At 42.7% G+C, this 24,343-nt stretch overlaps 1 protein-coding gene across 4 annotated transcripts in view; it reads right to left on the reverse strand.

Moving 5' to 3' along the window:
* The window catches only part of PGBD2 (piggyBac transposable element derived 2), a 31,247-nt gene extending 15,350 nt beyond the window's left edge, over window positions 1-15,897 (reverse strand). For 2 of the 4 annotated variants that reach the window (XM_022563360.3, XM_022563358.3), the window contains exon 1: window positions 15,741-15,897. The gene's annotated coding sequence lies outside the window, so the exon portion shown is untranslated. Of the gene's footprint in view, window positions 1-15,615 lie in introns of all 4 variants that reach the window. The other 2 variants (XM_022563359.3, XM_022563357.2) reach the window with 2 other exon arrangements.
* Window positions 15,898-24,343: the final 8,446 nt, after the last annotated feature.

Consider the following 24,343-nt stretch of genomic DNA (forward strand, 5'->3'; position numbering starts at 1 on the left):
GAAGCCCAATTCCCAGTTTTCCCCTCAAACTAAAGGGAGAAAGAGCAAACCTGATTGCAAATTATTGTGTATTTCTGCTCTAACGTGTCTTAAGGATACCTAAAACACTGGTGTGGCAGAAAAAGCTGTGAGGCAGAATACAAATCCACAGACGTCTGGAGCAACAGACTGTGGGTAAAGATACATAACAGACTGTTTAAGGCCATTTGGAAATACAGGACATTGAAAAGCTTCCACGAATATGGAGGAATTTAAGAAAGCCACATGCAAGACCAAGACACACGCTCAGAAAACTCCTGAGACCTTAAATTTTTACCTCGGGCTAATCCCAAGATTAAGAGTATCCTACTAATCCCAAGATTAAGAGTATCCTAACTAAGTGATGAAGAAGTGTCCCAGCAAAGAGCAAATATGTAAAGACAGGGAGAGGTAGATGGTCTTTTTTGGGTTTTTTTCAGTGTTTTTTTGTTTGTTTCAGCTCCTGAGATTCATGGAATTCTCTGTCAAAAGATTAGCTGAACACAAGCTACAGGAACAAAGTCTTCAGTGATCACACATGACAATATACAGTCTTTGCAGAAATAGTTTGGAAAAGTCCCAAAACAAATGAACTACAATGGCCTTCAAAAAATTTAAAAAAGCAAACCCTGGGGAAGGCAAGGAGTCTAATTTCCAGAGTTACCACATAATAATAGAAAAACATTCAATTTTTAGCAAAAAAAATCACAAGGCACATAAAGAAACAAGAAAATGTGGCTCATTTAAAGCTGATAGAACCAACTCTGAGGAAACCTAGATATCAGACTTACTAGACAAAGACTTTAAAATAATCATCTTAAATATGCTGCAAGTAAATGGAAAACATGGACAAAGAACTAAAGGAAATCAGGCAAACAATATATAAACAAAGCTGAAATGAAAAATTCACTAGAGGAGTTCAACACCAGAGTTGTGAAGGGAGAAAAAAAGGACTGAACACAGGACTATTAAAAATATCAACTCTTACAAACAGAAAAAAATATATATATGAAGAAAAGTGAACAGAGCCTAAGAGACTTGTGGGTCACCACCAAGTCAGTCAACATACACATTTTGAGAATCTCAAAAGGAAAAGAGAAAGAAAAGGGCACAGACATTACTTGAAAAAACAATAGCCATAAGTTTCCCAAACTTGAGGGAAGACACAGATCTACAAACCCTGAAGTAGGATAAACTAAAGAGACCTACACCAACACACATCATCATCAAATTGGCCAAAGCCAAAGCAAGAATCTTGAAATCAGGAAGAGAGAAGCAATTCATAGTATAAAGGATCTGCAATAAGATCATCAGTCAATTGCTCATCAGAAACCTTAGAGGCCAAAAGGTAGTAAGATGATATATTTAAAGTGCTAAAAGAAAAAAAATTGCGAACCACGATTTCTATATTCAGCAATACTGTCCTTCAAAAATGAGGGAGAAATTAAGATATTCCCAGACAAACAAAAGTTGAAGGAATTCATTACCACTAGACCCACAATACCAGAAATGCTAAAGAGAGTCCTTAATGTTGAAAGGAAAGGATGCTGGACAGTAACTCAGTCATACTTGAGAAAAGATAAAGTTACCAGTAAGGGTAAATATATAAACCCATATTTAAAAAAAAAAACATTGTTGTCATTTTAGTTTGTAACTCCACTTCTTATTTTCTACAGAATTTAAAAGATGAATGCATAAAAAACAATTATAAATTAAAGATGTAATTTTTGACATCAGTAATATAAGGGGGGAAGAACTTTGTAAGAGAGGAGTTTATGTATGCAACTGAAGCAAAGCTGCTATCAAGTGAAATTAGTTACATTAGGATATTCTATATAATCCCATGGTAACTGCAAAAGAAAAATCTAAAGAATATGCATGAAAGGAGATTAAAAGGAAATCAAAACACGTCACTGCAAAATATCAACTAAACACAAAAAAGGTAGGCAGTAATGGAGGAAAATGAGAGACAAAAGAGCTATAAGATAGATAGACACAAAACAAATAGCAATGTGACAAAATAAGTCTCCCCTTTTCAGTAATTATTTTTAAAGTAAATAGATTAAACTATCTAATCAAAAGGCAGATAATGGGGGAGGTGATATCAACAGATGAAGGACTAGGAAGTTCTAGGTCCTCATTCCCCACAGAAATGCAAGTTAACATCAATATATGGGCCAGAATACCTTTATGAGAACACTACTAAATTGGAAAAATCCAGTTTTCCTCCTCCTGGGTAGGAAAAAACCCAGTCCTTCCCTCCTTTGTTTCTCTCCTGTGGGTCTTCTTTACCACTCGCACAGAACGTTTCACTTCTGACACTTCTAGTGACCAAATTCGGGGTGGGGGGGTCCATACAGGTAACTCTCTGCAACACCAGCTGGATGTCCAACAATTCTGACACCATCTACCTGGAGACAGTGTCAGATCCCCCAGGTTAAGGGCTCAGTACCACAAAACTGCTCCCCACATCAGATGCCAATTACAAGTAGTAGGTCCCCAGGTTACCCACAATTTCTGTCTGACTTGGCTACAAATCAGGGGTTCCCATGATCCCTTCCTTGGGTTCAATGAATTTGCTAGAGCGGCTCACAGAATTCAGGGAAATGCTTTATGTTTACCAGTTTATTAAAGGATATGATAAAGGATATAGATGAACAGCCAGATGAAGAGATGCACAGGCCAAGGTATGGGGAAAGGGTGCAGAGCTTCCATGCCCTCTTCAGGCATGCCACTCTCGCAGCACCTCCATGTGTTCACCAATCCGGAAGCTCTCTGAATCCCGTACTTCGGGAATTTTTATGGAGGCTTCATCATGTAGGCATGATTTATCATTAATCCCGTTTTTAGCTCTCTCCCTTCTCAAGAGAATGGGGAGTGGGTGGGGCTGAAAATTCCAAGCTTCCAATCATGGCTTGGTCTTTCTGGTAACCAGCCCTCATCCAGGAGCCATCCAGGCACCCAACCAGAGTCACCTCATTAGAACAAAGGACACTCCTATCACGCAGGAAATTACAAGGGTTTCAGGAGCCCTGTGCCAGGAACCCAGGTCAAAAACCAAATATTAGGACAAAAGATGCTCCTAGTGCGCTTATCACATAGGAAATTACAAGGATTTCAGGAGCTCTGTTCCAGGAACTGGGGCAGAGATCTATATATATTTTCTATTATCTCATAGCCCACCCCATGGGCTCTGGCCACAGACCCCTTTCAGCAAAATGATACCCAAGTCAAAAGATACTGGCACATTACTAGAACCCCATGCAATCATTAATAATCATTCCAGTTCATCATTTTGTTGTATGAGGATGTTTCCCAGGGTTAGGCCACTCCGGTTTGCAGTCTTTCATTCGATCATATCAGGTTCCAAAAGCAGGAGTGGTTTCAGCAAACATAAGGCTTCACTCTTTCAGACATCTGATATAATTGAGCTAAGAAACAATGTCATCTCTTGCTCTGAGCTCTTTTGAGGTACTAATGTAATACTGAATTTACCTTTTTACATAACACATTTATTCACTACTTACCCTTAGTTACTATTCCTCCTTCTCTTCATTTATACCCAAACTCTTCCATTTTTGGAAGGTTCATTAGATTCAACCATTGTGCTGGTCTAGGTTGCAGAAAGCAATATTAGCCTAGCAAGTGCCTTCCCTCAGTCCACTCCCATTTAGAGAGGGTGAGGTTATGTAGGTACAGAACTAGTGGGCTATCTTTACCACCAAGCAATATAGCTGCATTCAGTCTTGTCAGATGGGATGAAGGCACATTCTGCCCCATCAGGCCCTTAGGAATTCTGACATAAGGTTTAAAAATATAGTTATAGTTTCTTGCTTAGGAATCAATCAACTTGTATTTGCAGCCCTGGTCACATGACCACTGCCATCAGGTAGGAAAAACAAACAAAAAGTTGAGGTGATGTGAGGAAGAAAAAGAAAAAAAAGAGAGAGAGAAAAAAAACTATAGCTATTATACCAACATCCTCCTCTTTTGGCAAGAAGGTAAGTCATATCAGCATCCTTTGTCACCCCTACTTCCCTAGATCCACCAGAAAAATAGAGGAATCTATCCAGTGGGGACACTCTTCTAGTCCCACTCATATTTAGTATGAGTAGACACTCATGAAGGTGTGTAAAGCCAGCCCTTCATGCCTTTATTTTCCTCCATTTTAGACAACCAATGCTTCAAATGCCCATTCCAATCCTCTATCAAACTAGTACTCAGAGGAAAATATTTCTCTGCCCATTGTTGGACATTACAGACTGTAAAATGTGTTCCTTGGTCTAGAGAAACGATAGTCAGCAACCCAAATTGGTGTAGTATCTTCTGTTCCAGTTCTTTCACAGTATTCTGAGCATTTTCATCTACCATTAGGCAGGCATAGCCCTGTCCAGAGTCAGTGTCTATTCCCAGTGTCAGGACCCATTTGTAGCCCCCCATGGCTACCAGCATTGTCTCACATGCCAACCATGATCAGAGCCTTCCCACCAGGGAATCTGCCATATAGCCATGTGCAATCTCTGTCTCGCTCGTTGACAGAGAGAACTTCTCTTACTGGCATTTTGTGCATGAGAGTACAAGAAGACTATGAGGAAATTCAACCCATCTTTACTTTGCTGCAGTGACCCCTATGTCCGTACACGTCACGGAGCCAGATGGCCATCTCAAGGGAGCACACAGGAGTATCTGTTTGCTGATTCCAATCACCTACTAAACCTGGAAAAGAGTTCTTCTGATGGGCATTGACATGTTCTACTTTAATGCACCCCTCAAATTTCCACAAGCCTGTGCCCTACAAGGGCATCCCTTTAATGGGCCAGGTTTCCATTGCCCTCCTGCCTGACCACATGGCCAGTCTATTGGCCAGCATCCATGAATCAATAAAAACCCAAACATAGGTGCTTATACCATCGTTCAATTCTTCCATCACTGTTAGGATAACAGCATTCAAGTCAACCCACCAATCTGATTTGAAGAATTCAGAGTGGTGGCCTTCCAAATAGGATGTTGTCCATTCACCTTATAAATGCCATCCACAAATGAAGCAACTCTTTGTTTGTCAGTTGAGAGTTCTTTATAGGGCACTGTCCAAGTGACAAAAGAATCCAGCAACTCCTCACACAGTTACAGAGACAGTCCTAGAGAAAAAGAAGCCCCCTACTCGTGAGTATCTCCTTGCACTCCCCAGGCAGCATCATCCTGTATAAACCATTTCTATTTTATTATGAAATTCTTCCAGGCACTGACATGCCCATTACAGTGATTCTCTGACATCACCCTACACATTGAGTATTTCAGGTTTTAAGATAATTTTATGTCCTTCAGTCATAGGGGTAGCTTCTATTAATAATGTCAAATGGCAAGATAGTAAATGCCCTTCAAATGGAAATTGTCTAGTATAAATTCCCAGTAGTGATCGCTGGGAGGCACTCACAGGCTTTTGTCATAAACCACAGTCTAGGCTCCACGGGCTATCACACAGAGAATTTGTCCCTACCAGCAATCCAACTTCTATTCCACACTCCTTACTGGTTCCTATTTATCATGTCCAATTAATATTGCTCAAAGGGTAGAGTTACATGCCTTCTGTTTACAATATTAGGTAGGGGAAACATCCCCCAGATACAACGTCCATCCCCATAATACAATCAGAAAAAAGAGACGCAACCACTTCACATAAAGCCTGTTCAAACAACAATTCTACAAACTTCAATCTTAATTCTATCAACCCTCACTGTGGCCTCCATTAGGATCACATCAACAGGTTTTGTGTTACAATATTAGGTAGGGGAAGTGTTCCCCAGCCAAACACAGTATCGATTCCCATAAAACATTCAGGTAAAGAAGACACAACTTCTTTACATAAAGCTTGTTTAAACATTTCAACTTTCACAATCTTATTAACTCTTACACTTTTTTTTTTTGGCTGTGCCACGCGGCTTGTGGGGATCGTAGTTCCCTGACCAGGGACTGAACCCAGGCCCTTGGCAGGGAAAGCACAAAGTCCTAACCACTGGACCGCCAGGGAATTCCCAACCCACACTTTTATACTCTCTAAATCTAACTGTAGCCTGTGTCACGGTTTCACCAATAGGTCTTGGTACCACAGTTCGTAGGACTCCTGTATCAACCCCCTGACCATTTTACCCACTCATGTGCAAAAGGCTTTGGGTCCTTAGTAAGGGTTGAGCCAAGGTACCCTGGCCCTTTTGTCAACTGTCAACTTGATTAATCTTCCTAACCACTGCCCCAAGTGACTGCTGGCGAGGTTCCTCATTGTAGTCTCTGCCTTCTGGCTTTTTACTTCTCCAAACTGGGATAAATAAAGCAAACTTGTTTGGGACCCCTACATGCTGGGCGACCAGCAGGAGATCCCTTTGGCTAACACCCAGTCTTTGGTATTGCTGTATTAAAACCTTTGTTTTAACCCCATCAATGTCCATTTTATTCATCCCACTTCTTTTTATTTTTTTAAATTAACATCTTTATTGGAGTATAAGTGCTTTACAATGGTGTGTTAGTTTCTGCTTTATAACAAAGTGAATCAGCTATACATATACATATTTCCCCCATATCTCTTCCCTCTTGCGTCTCCCTCCCTCCTACCCTCCCTATCCCACTCCTCTAGGTGGTCTTCATCCCACTTCCTAACAACCATCTAAATAAAGATTTCCACCCTGCTGAGACAAGTCCTGTGACTCTCCCTTTTCTGTTTCACCTTTCTTTCACCCCTATCAATATTTGCTTAATTCACCTTATTCCTTAATAACCATATAAAAATTTCCACCCTGCTAAGACCAGTCTCTTGATTCTTTCCCCTGCTTTTTCTTGTTCTCTTGTCCCAGGAACGGGGGTCAGAGACCAATGGAAAACCAAGCCAATAGAAAACCAAGAAGGGATTCCATTGAAAAGGGTAGGAAAAGTTCATGGCATTTTGCACACACATGCTTCTCCCCCATCTCAGTATAGGTAGGTGCAACTAAGAGAAAACCTAGTTCTGGTTTGCCTGGGGCCTGCCTGAGGGACAGATTTCTGTCTCACCAGACTTGGAGCACTGACAGGCATGTTGGCGTAGTTTGGAAGACACTGAAAATGTAGGCAGGTGCCACAGCACAGTAGCTGCAGAGATTCTGCAGTTCAGCAGGCAGATGTCTGGGAGAGCAAGAAATTACAAGCTCCTGAGAAGAAATAAGGACAAGCAGTGTAGAGAAATTGAGACAGTTAAAAAGTACACACACAAGTCCAGAGAACATACATCACTAGAAAAGGATGGGGAGGTCCCAAACTTCCAGGTGGGCTGATTGGTGAAAGTATTCTGCTAAATGAAGCCAGTCCATTAAGACCCGGACAGGAAGTTGCTTTGTCAAATGGCCAAATCTCAGCAACAGATCACAAAGTATACAAAGAAACAAGGAAACATGGCCCAATCAAAGGAACAAAATAAAACTCCAGACTGGACCCAAAAGAAAAACAGGTTGCTGAATTTCTTAATGAAAAATTCAAAACTACTTCTTAAAGATATTCAATTAGCTAAAAGAAAACACAGATATACAACTAAACAAAATCAGGAAATGCATGAACAAAATGAGAATATCAACAAAGAGATAGAAACTATAAAAAAGAACCAAACAGAAATTCTAGAGCTGAAAAATATAATAGCTGAGCCAACCTTACCCTGATACTAGAGCCGGACAAAAACACTAGAAGAAAATTAAAGACCAATAGCCTTGATAAATATGAACAAAAATCCTCAATAAAATACTAGCAAACTGAATTCAAAAGCACATTGAAAGGATTATACACAACAAAGTAGGATTTCTGGAATGCAAGAATAGTTCAACATGTAAAAATCATGTAAAATAAAACATGTTCATATTAATTGATGCAGAAAATGCATTTAACAAGATTTAACACTGTTTCACGATAAAAACACTTAATAAACTAGGAATAGAAGGAAACCATCTCAACATAACAAAGGCCATATATGAAAAAATATCACAACTAACATCATATGAAATAGTGAAATACTGAAAACTTTTCCTCTACCAACAGGATCGAGATAAGGATGCCCACTCTGGCCATTCTACTCAGTGTAATACCAGAAGTCCTAGACAGAACCTTTCGGCAAGAAAAATAAATAAATAAATAAAAGGCATCCAAATTGGAAATGAAGAAATAGCATTACCTGTTTGTGGATGACATGATCTTATATGTAGAAGTCCCTAAAGATTTTTTAAGAACCTGTTAGAAATAATAAAAAATTCAGCAAAGTTGTAGGAATCAAAAGTAACACACTAAAATCTATTCATTTTAGTTGCATTTCTATACACTAACAATGAACAATATGAAGTGGAAATTAAGTAAACAATTCCATTTACCACAACATTGAAAAGAATAAAATATTTAGGAACAATCCTAACCAAGAAGGTGAAAGAGTTGTAAACTGACAAAAAAACATTAATGAAAACACTTTAAAAAAACACCAAAAAATGTAAAGACATCTCAGGTTCATAGACTGGAAGACTTAATGTTGACAGTATGTCAATACTACCCAAAGTAATACACAGATTCAATGCAATCTCTATCAAAATCCCAATGGCATTTTTGGTACAAATAGAAGAAGCCACCTAAAAATTCACATGTTATATCAAGGAACTCCAATGGCCAAAACAATTTTGAAAAAGAACAAAGTTGGAAGACTTACACTTCCTCATTTCAATACATATTACAAAGCTACAGAAATCAAAACAGTATGGTACTGGCATTAAAGACAGACATATAGATCAATGAATCAGCATAGAGTGCCAGAAATAAACCTTCATGTATACAGCCAGGTAAGGGTGCTAAGACCACTCAGTAGGGAAAGGACAGTCCCTAACAAATGGTGTTGGAAAAACTGGATATCATGCACAAGGATAAAGTTGAACACTTATCTTGTATCATATACAAAAATTAACTCAAAACATACCAAAGACCTAAATGTAAGAGGTAAAATTATAAAACGCTTAGAAAAAAACATAGGGGAAAAGATTCATGACATTGGATTTGGCAATGATTTCTTGAATATGACACCAAAAGCAGAGACAACAAAAGCTAATACAGACAAATGGGACTACATCAAACTTAAAACTTCATCAAAGGACATAATCAACAAAGTAGAGACGCAATACATGGAATGGGAGAAAATATTTGCAAATTACATCTTACAAGGAGTTAATATCTAGAATATATAAAGAACTCCTATATCTTAGTAACAACAAAAAAAGTAACCCAACTAAAAAGTGGACAAAAAACATGAACAGTCATTTCTCTAAAGATATACAAATGGCCAATAAGCACACAAAAAGATGCTCAACATCACTAATCACTAGGGAAATGCAAACCAATAGCATAATGATTTATCACCTCATACCCATTAGGATGACCACTATCAAAAAAAAAAAAAAAAACAGAAAATAACAAATGTTGGTAAGGATGTGGAGAAATTGGAACCCTTGTGCACTGTTAATGTGAACATAAAATGGTGCAGCCACTATGTAAAACAGTACGATGGTACCTCAAAAAATTAAAAACAGAACTACCATATGATCCAGCAATACCACTTCTGAGCATTTAACCAAAAGAATTGAAAGCAGGGTCTCAAAGAGACACCCAGGTTCATAGCAGCACTATTCACAATAGCCAAGAGGTGAGAGCAACTCCCATGTCCACCTACAGATGAATGGATAAAGAAGATGTGGTCTACACATAGAACCTACAATAGGTAGATCTACAAAAGAACCTTATTCAGCCTTAAAAGGAAATCTTATCACATGTTACAACATGGATGAAACGAGAACATTATGCTAAGTGAAATAAACCACTCACAAAAAGACAAATACTGTATGATTCCACTTACATGAGGTATCTAAAGTATTTAAATTCATAGAAACAGAAAGTAGGATGGTGGTTACCAGGAGTGGGTGGAGGGGAAAAAGGGAAGTTGATGTTTAATGGGTATAGTCTCAGTTTTGTTAGATAAAAATGTCCTGGAGATTAGTTGCACAACAATGTGAATATACTTAACACTACTGAAATGTACACTTAAAAGTGGTTAAGATGGTAAATTTTATTTCATGTGTTTTTTACAATTAAAAATAACAAAATGTAAAGCAAGCATTATCAGAGAAAATGAGGGTAACTTCACAGGGAAAAAAGGTGGGACTCATCAGAAAGATATAATAATTTTAAACTTTATGCATCTAACAATATAACTTCAAAATACAGTAAAAAGTAATAGAATTATAGAAATTGACAAATCTATTGTAACAGTAAGAGATTTCAACACACCTCTTCCAGTAACTGATGGTCAAGCAGACAAAATTACTGAGACGTGAACAACAGAACTGACATGTTTGACCTATCCCACTTAAATGGAGACAGGGAATGACATTAGCAAGGTGGTGGAATAGGAATGCATCTCCCTAAACAAACAATGATTTGGAAGGCAACTACAGACAAAAGTGCCTTTGTGAAAGCCTTGGGATCCAGATAGGAGGCTGCCAAACCCCAGTGAACCCCAAGGCCAAGGATATCTGCTCTAAAAAGACAGGCCCACACCCTGGTGGCAAGCTCACATGGTTCTGCCAGCAAACTGAAAGCAGCCCCAACTCCCTACAGACAGCTCCAGACCTGCCTGGTCACGGTCCTGTAACCATCTGACAAGGGACCCAGGAGGAATCATGCATCCGTACCCCTAGTAACAGGCCTACCATCCTTGGACCAGACTACAGATTCTGAAGCAGCCCTGTGACCTGGCTCTAGCCCTGCTCCCAGTCCTGCTCACCCAGGGATCCAGTAACACCCATCTGTGCCCCTGGCAGCAGGCCTGCCAACTTTAGTGCCAGCTGTGGGTCCTGAAGTGGCATTGAGACTTGGTTTCAGCACTGCTCCAGCGTGGTCCTAGAATAAGTCCTGCCCACCTGGGGATCTGGCAGGAAACCAACCAACCAGCAAAAAGCATTTAACCATAAAGAAAATGATTGATAAATTCTACTACATTTAAATTAAGAACTTTTCAGCCCATCAGAATAAACTCAAAAATGGGAGAAGTTATCTGCAACAAATATAAGGGATTAGCATCTAGGAGGTAAGAATAATCTATGATATATAAAGAGATCCCAGACACAATTAAGAAAAACACAAATATCACAACAGGAAAATGGGCAAAATGGTATCAGGAGGCACTTCTCAAAGGAAATACAAAAAGAAGACAGACATGAAAAGATGCTCAATCTCATTACTGTTCAGGAAATGAAATTAAAACCACAATCAGATATCATTTCACAGACAGCAAGTTGGCAAAAATTTTAAAGGCAGAGATTATCAAGTGTTGAGAAGGACAATGAGTAATGCAAGAGGCCACATACTGCTGAAAGGAGTGTAAACAGTATGCTAGTATCTACTAAAGTTGAAGATGCACAAACCCACGCACCCAGCAGTCCACCCCAGGTATTTACCCTAGAGCAGGGGTTCTCAGCCTCGACACTCGCATTAGGAGTCGGACAATTCTTTGGTGCGTGGGAGAGGAGGAGATGGGAAGGCTGTCCTGTGCATTGTAGTATGTTTAGCAGTGTGCCTGGCCTCTACCCACTAGAGACAAGGAGCACACCACCTCCCAGTTATAACAACCAAAAGTGTTTCCCTTTCTTCCCTTACCCCTATCTCACCTCACCTCCCTCACCCCTGTTTGAGAACTACTTCATCTGTGCACCAGGAGACCAGGACAAGAATGTCCACTGCAGCACTGTTTATTTAGAGTAACAAAAACTAGAGACAGACCAAACGGCCATCAACAGAATGGATGCAGTGCAATACCACAGAAAAAGTGAGTGAAGAACTTTAGCCACACACACGACTGAATGGATCTCAAATAAAAGACAATAAGCAAAAAAAAAAGAAAACTTGCTACATGGTTTCATTTTATAAGGATCAAAAAGTTAAAAAAAACTAAAATATTATCTGGAGACACATACACATTGTGAAACTATAAAGAAAAGCAAGGAAATGATTAAGAGGAACTTCAGAATAGTAGTTACCTCTGAAGAGAAAAGATGCAATTGGGGCAGACATACAGGGAATTGCTAAGATTTTGACAAGGTTCTATTTCTTAAACTGAGTGGAGTGTTCAAAGTTCTTTCATGACTCTTTAAACTGTTCCTATGCATCTTATATGTTTTTGAATGCATATTTTGCACAGTTATACATGCACTCACAAAGGCACAGGGACATTCCCACACACCTGAGCAAATATGATCAAATTGACCCATTCAATGTCCTTTGAGAAGACCACTGTCTGCAGTGACATGGAAGTGGCAGGCAGAAGGCATTCATCTCTGGTGCTCCAGAGCACATATATCTTTTGCAGTTAGAGGAAGAAAATTAGAATACAGTCATCTCCGCACTCAACCGTCTGTGTCTCTCATGAAGAATCTCCTTATAGAATCCTCATAAAATCATTTACCTAAATTTTCTCAAAGCCCAGCTAGTCTGCATCCCAGCTTGTCAACCCAGTGCCTCTGATCACCCATGTCCTCCTCTGGTCCACTTGACAGTGCACTTAACTTCCTCTACAGCTTGTGAGAAGAGCTCACTGCCCAACCAGACCACAAGCTCCAGGCACCAAGGAAGTGAGTCCCCACAGGCATTCAATGAATCTGTGTATGTAACCACAACCTCTACAGGGCTCCTGCCTCCCTTCTCTTCTGACCCTCCTTGGCACTCACACAGGCTGGTTGCAGATGCCAGGTGTCTGAGGTATGGGAGAAAGACTTTGGTCCTGCAACTCCCCAACCTCCCATTCACACGTATGCAGTCTGGTAAGAATGTGGACTATGGAGCCAACAGGGGTGAGCTGTGTGACTGTGGGCAAATCACTTACCTTCTCTATGCCCTCATCTCCTCACCCACAAAATGGGATCTGCATGGTATCAACCCTTGTAGGGTTGAGGATGAGAGTCAATGCCTGTGAAGCACACACAACAGGCCTGGCTCTACAAGTGGTAGCTATCTTTTCAGATCCACAACCCTTCACCTACAATTCTCAAAAGTCAAAAATGTTGTGAAAACTGAACATTATTTCAAAATTTGGGCAACAAACTGCCTGGCAGCAAAACCTGAAAATATCTGAGGCTCTTTATAATACCCATTTCTATTACTTACTATAGATATTGATAGATATTGCTACAGAAATCCTATGTTTGATTAAGGAGTGCTTCAGTGTGACTTTGATAAAATTCAAACATTCTGACTTTTCCCCATGTCTGGTTGGGTTTGGGTCAGAGAGTATGACCTGTGTTACCATTTCACAGTCACACCACTCTCAGCAGCTCATCTCATCACCTTTTCCTCTGCTGTACCCCGGGCTGACCCTTATCCACTCACCAACATTCAGTGACAGCCCCCAACCAGTCATTCCCACGCCAGCCCATCCTCATAGCCTAGGGAGAACTTCCCGAGGTCACAATCCCACGAGCCCTGGAAACAGGTCAAGGCCCCTAACAGCTGGGTCCCCAGCCTTCTCCCACCTAGGCTCAGGGCCAACTCACGTCCTGCAACCTCCTTCTCCAAGTTGAGGCTTCCTCTATCACAGATTTCACCTCAATTACAACACATGACCCCACCACATGCCCTCTGATGGCAGGGCGGGTGCAGAATTTATTCATCTCTGTATCCCCAGAAGCCAACACAGCTCCTAGCATGCAACAGGCACCCAATAAATACTTGCTGAACTGAACAACTTGTGCTGCTAAGAAAACGGCCATACTGCAGGGCATCCTCCTCATCCTGTAGCAGGCCTTCATCTTCATCTTCACTTTCTGGCTTTAAGACAGCTATTTAAAAAAGTACTAGGAACCCTTAATATTTGATTGCCCCTAACCAAAATGCATTCTCTAAGATTCTCTGAAACTCTGCATAGGAAATGTCTATCAGTGGAGACCCAATCAATACAGTGGACTAGAAGTGGGTGACTTGGAGCTGTGTTTTGCGCATATTGGGATGGAAATGCTTTTTTTTTTTTTTTTGCAGTACGCGGGCCTCTCACTGTTGTGGCCTCTCCTGTTGCGGAGCACAGGCTCTGGACGCGAAGGCTCAGCAGCCATGGCTCACGGGCCCAGCCGCTCGGCGGTATGTGGGATCTTCCCGGACCGGGGCACGAACCCGTGTCCCCTGCATCAGCAGGCGGACTCTCAACCACTGCGCCAGTAGGGAAGCCCCTGGAAATGCTTTTGAGATAACCCAGAAAAGTAGCGATAGGCCACAATCCCTGTGGGTCTGAGACCGAGAAATGGCCTGGGCTGAAGTGATAAACAAGTGAGTTTTCTGAGGATTTATGGAATGCTCAAAGCCACAAGAATCCTTGAAGCCACAAGAGATCATGCAAGGGAGGAAGCCCACACTGAAAGAGAAGCTGGCCAAGGAAGGCATCTACAGAGATCTGAGGGAGGAGGTTGACTTGAGAGGTAGGAGGAGAACTAGGAGAGGCTGAGCAGCCAAGGGCCAGATGGGTCAAGGGACAGAGGTGACCACCTATGCCAAAGATGCCGGAAGGCTCAGCTGGACGTTCTCAACTGGCCCTGTTATCCAAGAAGAAAGCCTCTTTGATTTGAGATCTGGTGGTCCCAAGGGCCACTCTGAAGGATCTTGGGGGTAAGGGGGCTTCTACTGTTTAAAATATAAATTTTTCCAATGAGACACAAGTAAATGCATCTAAATACTGACTTGGATCCTATACCACAAAAAGGAAATGGACAAGAAGAGCAAAAAAAATCTGAATAAGGCCTGTAGATGTTAGGTGTCCTGGTTTTGCTAACTGTTCTGTTAAATAAGATGTTAACATTTGGGGAACCTAGGTGATTAGAATGTGGGAATTCTTTGTACTAGTTTTAAAACTTTTTTCAAATTCTTAAGTTACTTCAAAGAAAATTTTTTTGAATAAGACATTTTATAAACGTAAATGCCTCAAAGCTACTAAGCCAGGTGTACCACAGCTCAGGAATGGCCTTTGTGAAACGGAGTCCTCCTCCTTCTTCTCCTACCCATCTCAATACCAAACAAAAAGGGGGGAAAAGGGGAAAACAAAGACCCTATGCAATGTCGGCGATCCCAGAAGCAGGCAGAAACTATGAATGCCAGAAATGCCCTGCACCCAGCGCGCCCCGCACGGAGTAGCCCCTCCCCCTAAGGGGCGTGGCGTGGGAGCCGCACCCCACCCACCCCGCCCACAGATGTCCGCCCACGCCGCCCCAATCTGTCCCGCGTCAGCCTGACCCAGCCCCAGCTCCGCCCACAGTCCGTCCGGCCTCCAGCCCGGGCCCGCCCCCGATTCCTACCAAGGGTCCCAGCCACTCCTCCCTTAGTACATCCTGCGTTTAGCAGGCCCCGGTCCCGCCCACAGCCCGGCCTCGCCCAAAGTCTCTCGCCCCCAAGCCCGCTCCGCCCCAGCTGAGTCCTCCCCGGTCCCAGCCCAGCCTCCCCGTCCCGCAGCGAGAGCGCCCCCGTGCGGCCCTCTGAGTTCCTCGACCGGAGGTCCATTGTCCCTGTCCCGGTCCCACCTACCCGTAGTCCGCCCGCGGCAGCGAAGGCCAACGCCTCGGGCACCGTTGAGAAAACGCAACGCCAGGGCGCGCCGCTCCCACAACCAAGAGGGGCCCAGTAGGCGGTGCAAGCGGGACGACGCCTACCTGCGCCGAACGGACCGGAGCCTCGTGGGTTCGCGCTAGATACCACCGGTAGCGCAGGACCCAGAGCGCCGCTGCCCCGCCGGCGTCGGGCGTCGCGGCCGCGCAACGTCCGGCACGAGAGCGCTCGGTTCCCCTCGGCCCGCCTTCTGCTCTCCGCCCAGGACACGCCCCTGCCCAGGACACGCCCCCGATTCGAGCGACCATCGAGACATTGGGGCCTCCGCGGCGCCTAGAGGGGACGCAGAAGTGCCTCTGAGGCCGGGCCCAAGACGGCAGAAATATCTTCTTCCCCTATTGCAGCCCCTTCTCGTCCTGTCTCCTTACATGCTAGCCTAGGCACTTTCCTCGCTATTACTCAGGAGGGCACGAAGTCTTTTTTTCTTTCTAGGTCGGTGGTTCTCCAGTGTAGTTCCAGACCAATGGCAGCTTCACTTGGGAACTTGATAGAAATGCAAATCCTGGGGCCCCACCCCAGACCTACCGAATCAGAAACTCCGAGGCCAGGCCCAACAATCTGCGTTACTGGACCAACCTCACACCCTGGACTTTTGGTCTGGATAATTCTTTGTTGTGGGGCCCTGTCCCATGTATTGCAGGTAGGATCACCTGATAAAATATAGGGCGCCAAGTTAAATGTGAATTTCAGATAAAAATATACTCTAAAATTAATCTTGGAGTTATGTATTTCATCTGGCGACCCTACCGACAGGTATTTTTATTTGCTAAATCTGGCAGCCGTGATTTTAGGATTTTGAGCATCCCTCGCCTCTACCCACCGGGTGCCAGTAGCACACCACACCCCTGCTCCACGAGTTACAACAACTAAAATTGTCTGCAGACAAGGTACCTTGCGCGCCGCGCGGTGGGGGGCGGGGGGGCGGAGAAATCGGGGCGGGGGAATCCCCCTTCCAGCCTGGACCACTGCTGTCGCCTCTCCATACACACACTTTGAGGCTCTGCTGCATAAAGTATATAGGAAGTGACTTTACAGAAAAGGGTGCCTTGGCCTCCAAGGGTTTTTCTAAACACAAAAATCCCTGGGACCAAACTGTGCTAAACATTCAAGAAGAGGGGCAAGTAGTGAAGGTTTTGTATTTTCTTCTCCACCCTGGCACTTCTCATAAGGGTTTTGGTCACTGTAAAGTGTAAACCACCTGGGTCAGAAAAATAAGTTACCATGCCCATTTGTGAGATTCTGGAGCCAAGGGCACACTCAAGTTTGTCATTGTTTTTTCCACAAATATGTATTGTTGCCAGGCAGACCAGATACAGCGGAGAACAAAAAGTTCTTGTTCTCATGGGACTCACTTTGTAATAGAGGAGGCACTCAAGAAACAAATAGTATCAAAAGTGATAGGTGCTGTGAAGAAAAATGAAGCAAGCTAAGGGGGTAGAAGATGAGCTCTGGGAGGGTGGTGTGCTATTTTAGGTAACATAAATGCAGTGTTTCCTACCTTCCTTTGTTCCCCATAACCTACATCCCATTCATTCATTCATTCAACAGCCATCTACTGAATGCCCACTCTGTGACAGTCACTGCTTACATTCCAGTGAGAGAAACAGACAATAAACAAACAAGTGAAATATATGGTATGCAAAGCAGAAAGTTCTATGGAGAAAAAAAATCAGGGAAGGGGAATGTTTAAATAGTGTGGTCATGGAAGTTCTCCCTGAAAAAATTATATTTGAGGGAAAAGCCAAAAGATATGAAGAATAAGCCATGCAGAATTCAAGGAGGAAAATACTTGAAACAGGGAGAACGGCATGTTCAAAGGCCCTGAGGTGGGAGCAAGCCCAGCACTTTGGAGGAACAGCATGGCTGGAGATGAGTGAACAAGGAGAGTCAAAATAATGAAGTTGGAGAAGTGATAAATCATGTGCCAGGTATGTGGCCAGCCTCTGTGTGTGCTTGGGGCTCTAGTAGAGGAGGAATGCAGTCTGATGAAGCCTTTATAAGTGCCCTCTGAGGTGAATCAAAGAGCCAGACAGGAGGCTATTATAGTGGTTCAGACCAGATATGATGGTGACTTGGACCAAGGTGCAAATAATGGAGGCAGAGAGAAGTAGTAGGATCCTGGATATACTTTGAAGGTAGAGACACAATAGGGCTTGCTCATAGATTGGATGTAGAACGTGAGAGAAAGGAGGCAGGGAAGACTCAAGGGTTTTGGCCTTCACAAGTAGAAGAATAGCGTTGCCGTTGACTGACAAGTGAAAGATGGAAGAAGGAGAAGGTTTGGTGGGAGGTAAGGGGTTTGGTGTTACATGCATACTGGAATCCTCATTCTTTTGGGACCTTGTTTAGCAAATTAGTGGAGGTTACTGACTGGCTTGTCTTTTCTAGATGAAGAAATACCTATCCAGCTCATACCCACTTTTGTCTTAATTAATGGTTAGGATCCTGACCTAAGCCATTTTCTCCTTGGTGACTTGGACCAAGGAGAAAATGCACAGTAAAAATCGGAGATTCTGCTTGGATGACTGGATTGTTCCACTCAGAATTTAGGTTCCTCACTCCCATATGAATAATGGAAATATTCACAACCCCTAGCTGATTCATAGAGTTTAACCTGGGGAGGGATTACACTGAGCCTTCCCCCTCCATTCTAGCCCCCCAATTCCTTCCTCCTCAGATAATAGAAAGGGTATATGAAGGGACTTCACTATTCATACAGCAATACGTGTGCTGAAGACTGTGGCTCTTCATTCATGAATGACCTCAAATAGAGGATGGAGGAATCTGAGAATAAGAAGCAAACACTCTTCCAGAATAAACAGCATACAAACCACCAGAAATATCAGGCCCCTATTTTGGGCTATTAGGATCATAGAGATTTGGGGAAGAGGGAATCTAAGATACGGGGAGAAATAAGTATAGAACAAAAACGGTGAAAAAGATAGTCATGAAAAGATGGACTGAAGGTGGAGAAGAGAGGGAAGAGGAGAATGATGGAGTAGTGGGTGACAGTGTCCTCCAGGTGAGCCCATCTAGTGGCTCAGGTGCTCTCTCCTTGACTGGTGTTACCTTAAAACAGTAAAACAGCCAGATATTTTACCTGCAAAATGGGTTATTTGGGAGCAGCAAAGAGCTGCAATTTGGGACATGCAATCATGGCGAACCACCTGCAAGTCCCATAAAGCAAAGGAGAAGAAACTGTTTTAGAGAGGAGAAGGGAAAGTTGGGAGGGGATGTTACAAACAAAAAGTCCACTGAAGTATGGTGGCTTTTCATTGTCTGAGTTGTGACAACTTCACATTGGATGTGCTGTTGCCAATCAAGGAGAAAAATCTTTCTTCCTCATGCGGCAGTGGTAAAGTAGGGTCATTTCCAGCCAGAGAGGCAAAGTATGTGTCTCTTCCTACTAAGATTCGTATTGACTCAGTGGTACATGTGTGGCGCTCCCCCTTGTGGCCTCTCGACTCTAATACAGTAAAGTTCCCTTTTATTAATTTTCACACTGGACTGTCTTCTTGGAGTATATTGAAGGAATTTTTTTTTTTTAAATAAAGAAACCATTTCTTTACTTGTGGTATTGGAGGTTTTAATCCGCCTTGTAGTGAGTTGAATGGTGCCCCCTCAAAAGATATGTCCACCCAGGGCTTCCCTGGTGGCTCAGTGGTTGAGAGTCCGCCTGCCGATGCAGGGGACATGGGTTCGTGCCCCGGTCCGGGAAGATCCCACATGCCGCGGAGCGGCTGGGCCCGCACCCAGAACCTCAGAATATGACCTTATTTGGAATAAGAGTCTTTGCAGATGTAATAAAGATAAAGTGAAATCATCATGAATTAAGGTGGACCTTAAATCCAATGATGAATGTCCTTGGTGTTTTTTGGCTTGTGGCTGCATCAGTCCAATCTCTGTCTCTTCTTCACGTTTCTTTTTTCTTTTTTTTTTTTTTCCACACACACAGCATGCAAGATGCTAGTTCCCCAATCAGGGATTGAACCTGCATGCCCCCTGCAGTGCAAGCACGGAGTCTTAATCACTGGACCCCCCCCCAGGGAAATCCCTTCACATGTGTCTTTGTGTGTCTCCTGCTTTCCTGTCTCCTTTAAGGACATCCATCATCCCACCTCTGTGTTTTAAGCTGTTGCTCATAGTATTATGGCAAAAAGAAAACAAAACGTGTTCTATGAGTCGTTTAGGTTTAGGGCTCAGCATAATGGGGTCTTAGTTTTCATGTATTTAAAAATGTTAAAGTCACTTTTGTAGCTTATTTTTATTTCAGCTGGAGCTTTTTTATGGCTTTGGTTAAAATTTAACTTTATTTCTTTTTTCTCTTAAACACACTTTATGCCAAATTTTGTTGAGTTCATGTGCCCACAGTGACTAGCATGAAATTTACCAGCTCATATATGCTGCTGAGTATAACTCAAACTTTCATTTATTGCTTAATTCTTATTATGGCTGTGACCCATGAAGGTGAACTGAGCAAGGAGTAATGAGATACATAAACAGTGTGCCCCATGCCTGCTCCTTTCAGCTCTTTATAATCTAGAGAGCATTCTCCCTGCAATGTGGATGCTAGCACATGTAATTTTACCAAAAATTAATTAAAAAATCAAGACCAAGTCTACATGTTTATGGAGGTTTGAAGACCCCATGTAGACATTTTCAGTGCCTCGCTTGGAAATAAGCTACATTAATAATTGTTTTAAGTTGGATTTTTTTTTTTAAATTCAAATTTGGAGTGAGAAGGAGGAAGAAAAACCTACATAATAGGAATTGGAAAATATCAGCCCATTAAAGCAGAATTCTTTCTAAAAATGCAAATTTTGGAATTGTCTTTAATTGAGAAATAGGCTAAGTTTTAAAGAAAAATTTTTGGAAAAAAGTATTAAAGTTAACTTCAGATTTTTGGCTCTGAAGAAAGAACCAGATGCCAACTATTGTGTCAAGCTACAATCTCCTGCTATTAACGGGCCCAGGGCAATAAAAGTGGCATTAACCGCGAGGTTGCTCAGAACCTGCTTGTTAAGAGATGATACTGAACATAATACACATGCTGACGACAATTGAATTGATTGGGTGTACTCTGTACGATTAAGGATTTAATGTCCTATGTAAAGTTAAGAATTACTTTTGGTAAAGAATATCCACAGGGATGATAAATATATGCACAATTAAACATAGCATGTATTATACAATATCAGGAATGCAATGCACATGCTTATATTAATGCTACATTAATATTGCAGTGTGTTAATTCCATGATACTTATGTGTGACAATATATAGTATATACTATGCAAAATTAAACATATATAGTATTAATAGAAATATAAATGAGGAAAGACACTGAAACATGGCATACAGAGGAGTATATTATTCTTTTTCATGTCTTCTATAAGCACATGAAAAGAGTTGCAATGAATATAAATAACTCATTTCTTGGATTTTTAAATATATATCTTTTTATTTTAAAAGTATTTTTTATCCAAAATTCTAATTTAATTGGGTGTCCTACAACCCATAGTGTGTGATGCCCTTGTCTTCAGGTAAAGACTTGAGAGATGAGGTCTCTAGCTTCCGTGTTGACAATAGATAAAAGGGGGCCCAGCAAACGCAAGGAGAGAAGCTGGGAGGCTACAGAGATATCCAGACAGAAAATGGTGGTTGGAACCAGGATGAGTGGAGGTGCTGTGAAGTTGAAAGTAGAGCTGATGGAATTTACTGATGTGAGTGTGAGAGGAGTCCAGAATGACCCCCTGGAGAAGTGTGGGGTTACTGCTGGTTAAGACTGGGAAGGTAGGCAGGTCAGGGCCAAGGTGGACAGAGATCAGGAGATCGGTTTGACCTATTCTGTGTGAGGTGCCTATTAGACACCCCAATAGACCCATGTGGAGTTCCCAGCTAGAGAGATACACTGGAGTAATCAACATAAATGGTATTGAAAGCTGCAAGCCTGAATGAGAGTACCAGCCACGAGGGTAAGTGGATTGGATTGCAGGGTGGGAGTGGAGCCCCTTCCAGGCCACCTGTCCTCCCCACCAGGGAGGCTGAGCTGAGTAAACTTCAATCCCTCAGTTGGCCACGATGCCAGTGCATGCAGGCCAGATCTCAGTTGCCAAGCTAAAGAGGACAGGGCACTGGCCTCCCTGACGTGACCTGGGAACCCAGGCAATTCAGACAAATCTCAAGGAAGGCGCTTAGGCTCCTGTATTCTACTCAAGTTTCTGTTATGTGGAGATAAAACAGAAACTTCGGGTTGAATTCTTCCTGAAACACATTGATCTCCTCACAGTATGACAACCATCACTGAGTCACTCTCCAATCATTCATTTTTAATAGAACAGGGCCCCTGAACTTGGACCTCCCCATTAGCAGCCAGGCGCCCCAGGCTGCAGTTCCCTCATCTCGGAGTTTGCTTGTTTCCCTATAATTTAACTCCTCCTCCCCCAGAGGGATATCAGAAAAACACTTTTCCAATTAAATTAGGGAACTGATTAACAGGGTTCTGAAAAAAACAAGTCTTGACTTTGCTTTTCCTGGTCCGCCAAAGACAGACAGGAGCCTTTCCCCATCCTCAGCCCTATGCTCCTGCCTCTCCCTCAGCTGCTTTCTCGGGGCCAGAGTCCTTCAGTCACAACATCCTCAAAGGCAGTCTTGCCACAGCTTTGCTCCCTTGAGCAGCAGACCCCTCGCTGCTCACACTCACCCCCTTGTCACCCCAGTGTGTGTTCAGCTGGGCTGGCAGTATGGCCTCCACATGTACGGGGGCCACTCACCGCCAAAAAGAACTAACACTGCAGGAGAGGCACTGGTCTCCTTGAAGTCAGAGCAAAACTAGATAGCAGCCACAGCCACACCCCTCTGGCTTCTTTCTGTTTGTTAAGTTCCCAAACAATAGCCTGTTGCTGGGGGTCCCCAAGACCACTCTCAGCTTCGATAGAAGGACTCAGAACTGAGAAAAGCTGTTACATTCATGGTTATGGTTTATTACAGTGAAAGCATACAGATTAAAATCAGCTAGGGTAAAACATACAGGGTCCAGAAAAGACCGGGAGCAGGCTTCCAGTTGTTTTCTCCTGGTGGAGTCATATAGACGGTGCTTAGTTCTCCAGTGAGGACAACACAGAGTATTATCAACCAGGGAAGCTCACCTGAGCCTTGGTGTTCAGGGTTGTTACTGGGAGTCAGTTTTGCTGGCTGACCTTAGTCTCCAGACCTTTCAGAGGTCAAGCTGATACTGCATGGCCCAAGGCCCCCAACATAAGTCAGGTTGTTGGTATAGACTATCTGAGGTGGCCCAAGCTCCAGGTAAACAAAAACACTCTTATCAGACAAGTTATTCCAAGGCCTTATAAGTTACCTCCCATGAGCCAGGCAAAGCCTTCTTTGGAATGTGCAGGGTTTGGCAGCTCCAGACCTGCTGAGTCAACTCTTTACTTCACAGACCTCACGAAGGGCTTAGAAGTTTTCATTTTGTTGGTCATTGCCTAGAAAAGTAGAAATTGGCTATAAAGACTTTGGCTACAAGGGGTTGGACTTTTCTTCAAAACGTTTTTTAAAAGTATCTTTGACCATCCTCTGTACTTTCCATCAAAGCACATAATTCTTATTAAGCAGAAGGGATGGTACGTTACTGAAGCAAACATCTTTGAAATTTACATGAGGAAACTCAAAAAGTTTAACCCATATTCCACACTTATAATTACAGATTTTCCCAGAAATATCTGTGTCACAGCCAGTCCACACTGTCCTCACCCTCTGGGTCCCTCTGCTATCTGGCCCCAGGCTTGACAGATAGAGGAAAGGATAGTGTAAGCATCTCTCAGGCTAGTGGGATGTAGGCAGGGTTTCCCCATCCTTCAGAGAACCGTTAATGTCATCAGCAAAGTCCAGCATTTTTAAAAATAAAATGGAAGACAAGACAAAAATTCAGGCATCAAGCCTGGTAGAGGTAGATTCGGCACAACCTCTATTTTGGTTATGTAACTGTGTGAGTATGAGTAACTGTGTGTGTAACTGCGTAAGTGTGTGTGAGAATGTGTGTGTGGTGTGGGGAGTGGGTGTGTACATGAGTGGGCTGTGTCCTTTCACTACATGTATTACTCCTACCGCCCTTTCGCTGGTTGAAGGCAGCATGGTATGTGGTGAAGGGTCAGACTCGAGGGCCTGGAGGCCTGGACTTGAGTCCTGGCCCCTGCATCTTAGGAGCTTTGTGACCTTGGGCAAATTTCTTGATCTCATTGGGTCTCAATTTCTTTAAGAATAAATAATAGTAACTACCTCAAGGTTATCATAAGAAATGAATTAAAACAATTAAATGTAAAGCATTTAGTACCATGTCTGACTCAGTAAGTATCCTTTATTTTGTTATTTTCATCATTCTTATTACTACTGCTATTATTGTAGATCATGGTCAAACATGTTTGAGAAACACTAACTTAGAGGATAGGATTGACAAAGCCAAAGCCAGTGCCTTCCATCAAGCCAGCCACATTTTTTAAACCCCTGAAGAATGGATAGTGGTTTTGCACAGCCCAGACCTGAGGGATAGAAGTCCTCTTCAGGTTTAAGTTCCCCTGAGGGCAGTGAGTGGACATACTTACTTCCCAAAGCAATGGCTGGCCACTTGCCCAGGCTGGAACATTCTGCTT

Source organism: Delphinapterus leucas, chromosome 3 (assembly GCF_059928025.1).
Source record: "Delphinapterus leucas isolate spDelLeu-1000000601 "Yukka" chromosome 3, BTC_Dleu_Yukka2, whole genome shotgun sequence".
Classification (NCBI taxonomy): domain Eukaryota; kingdom Metazoa; phylum Chordata; class Mammalia; order Artiodactyla; family Monodontidae; genus Delphinapterus; species Delphinapterus leucas.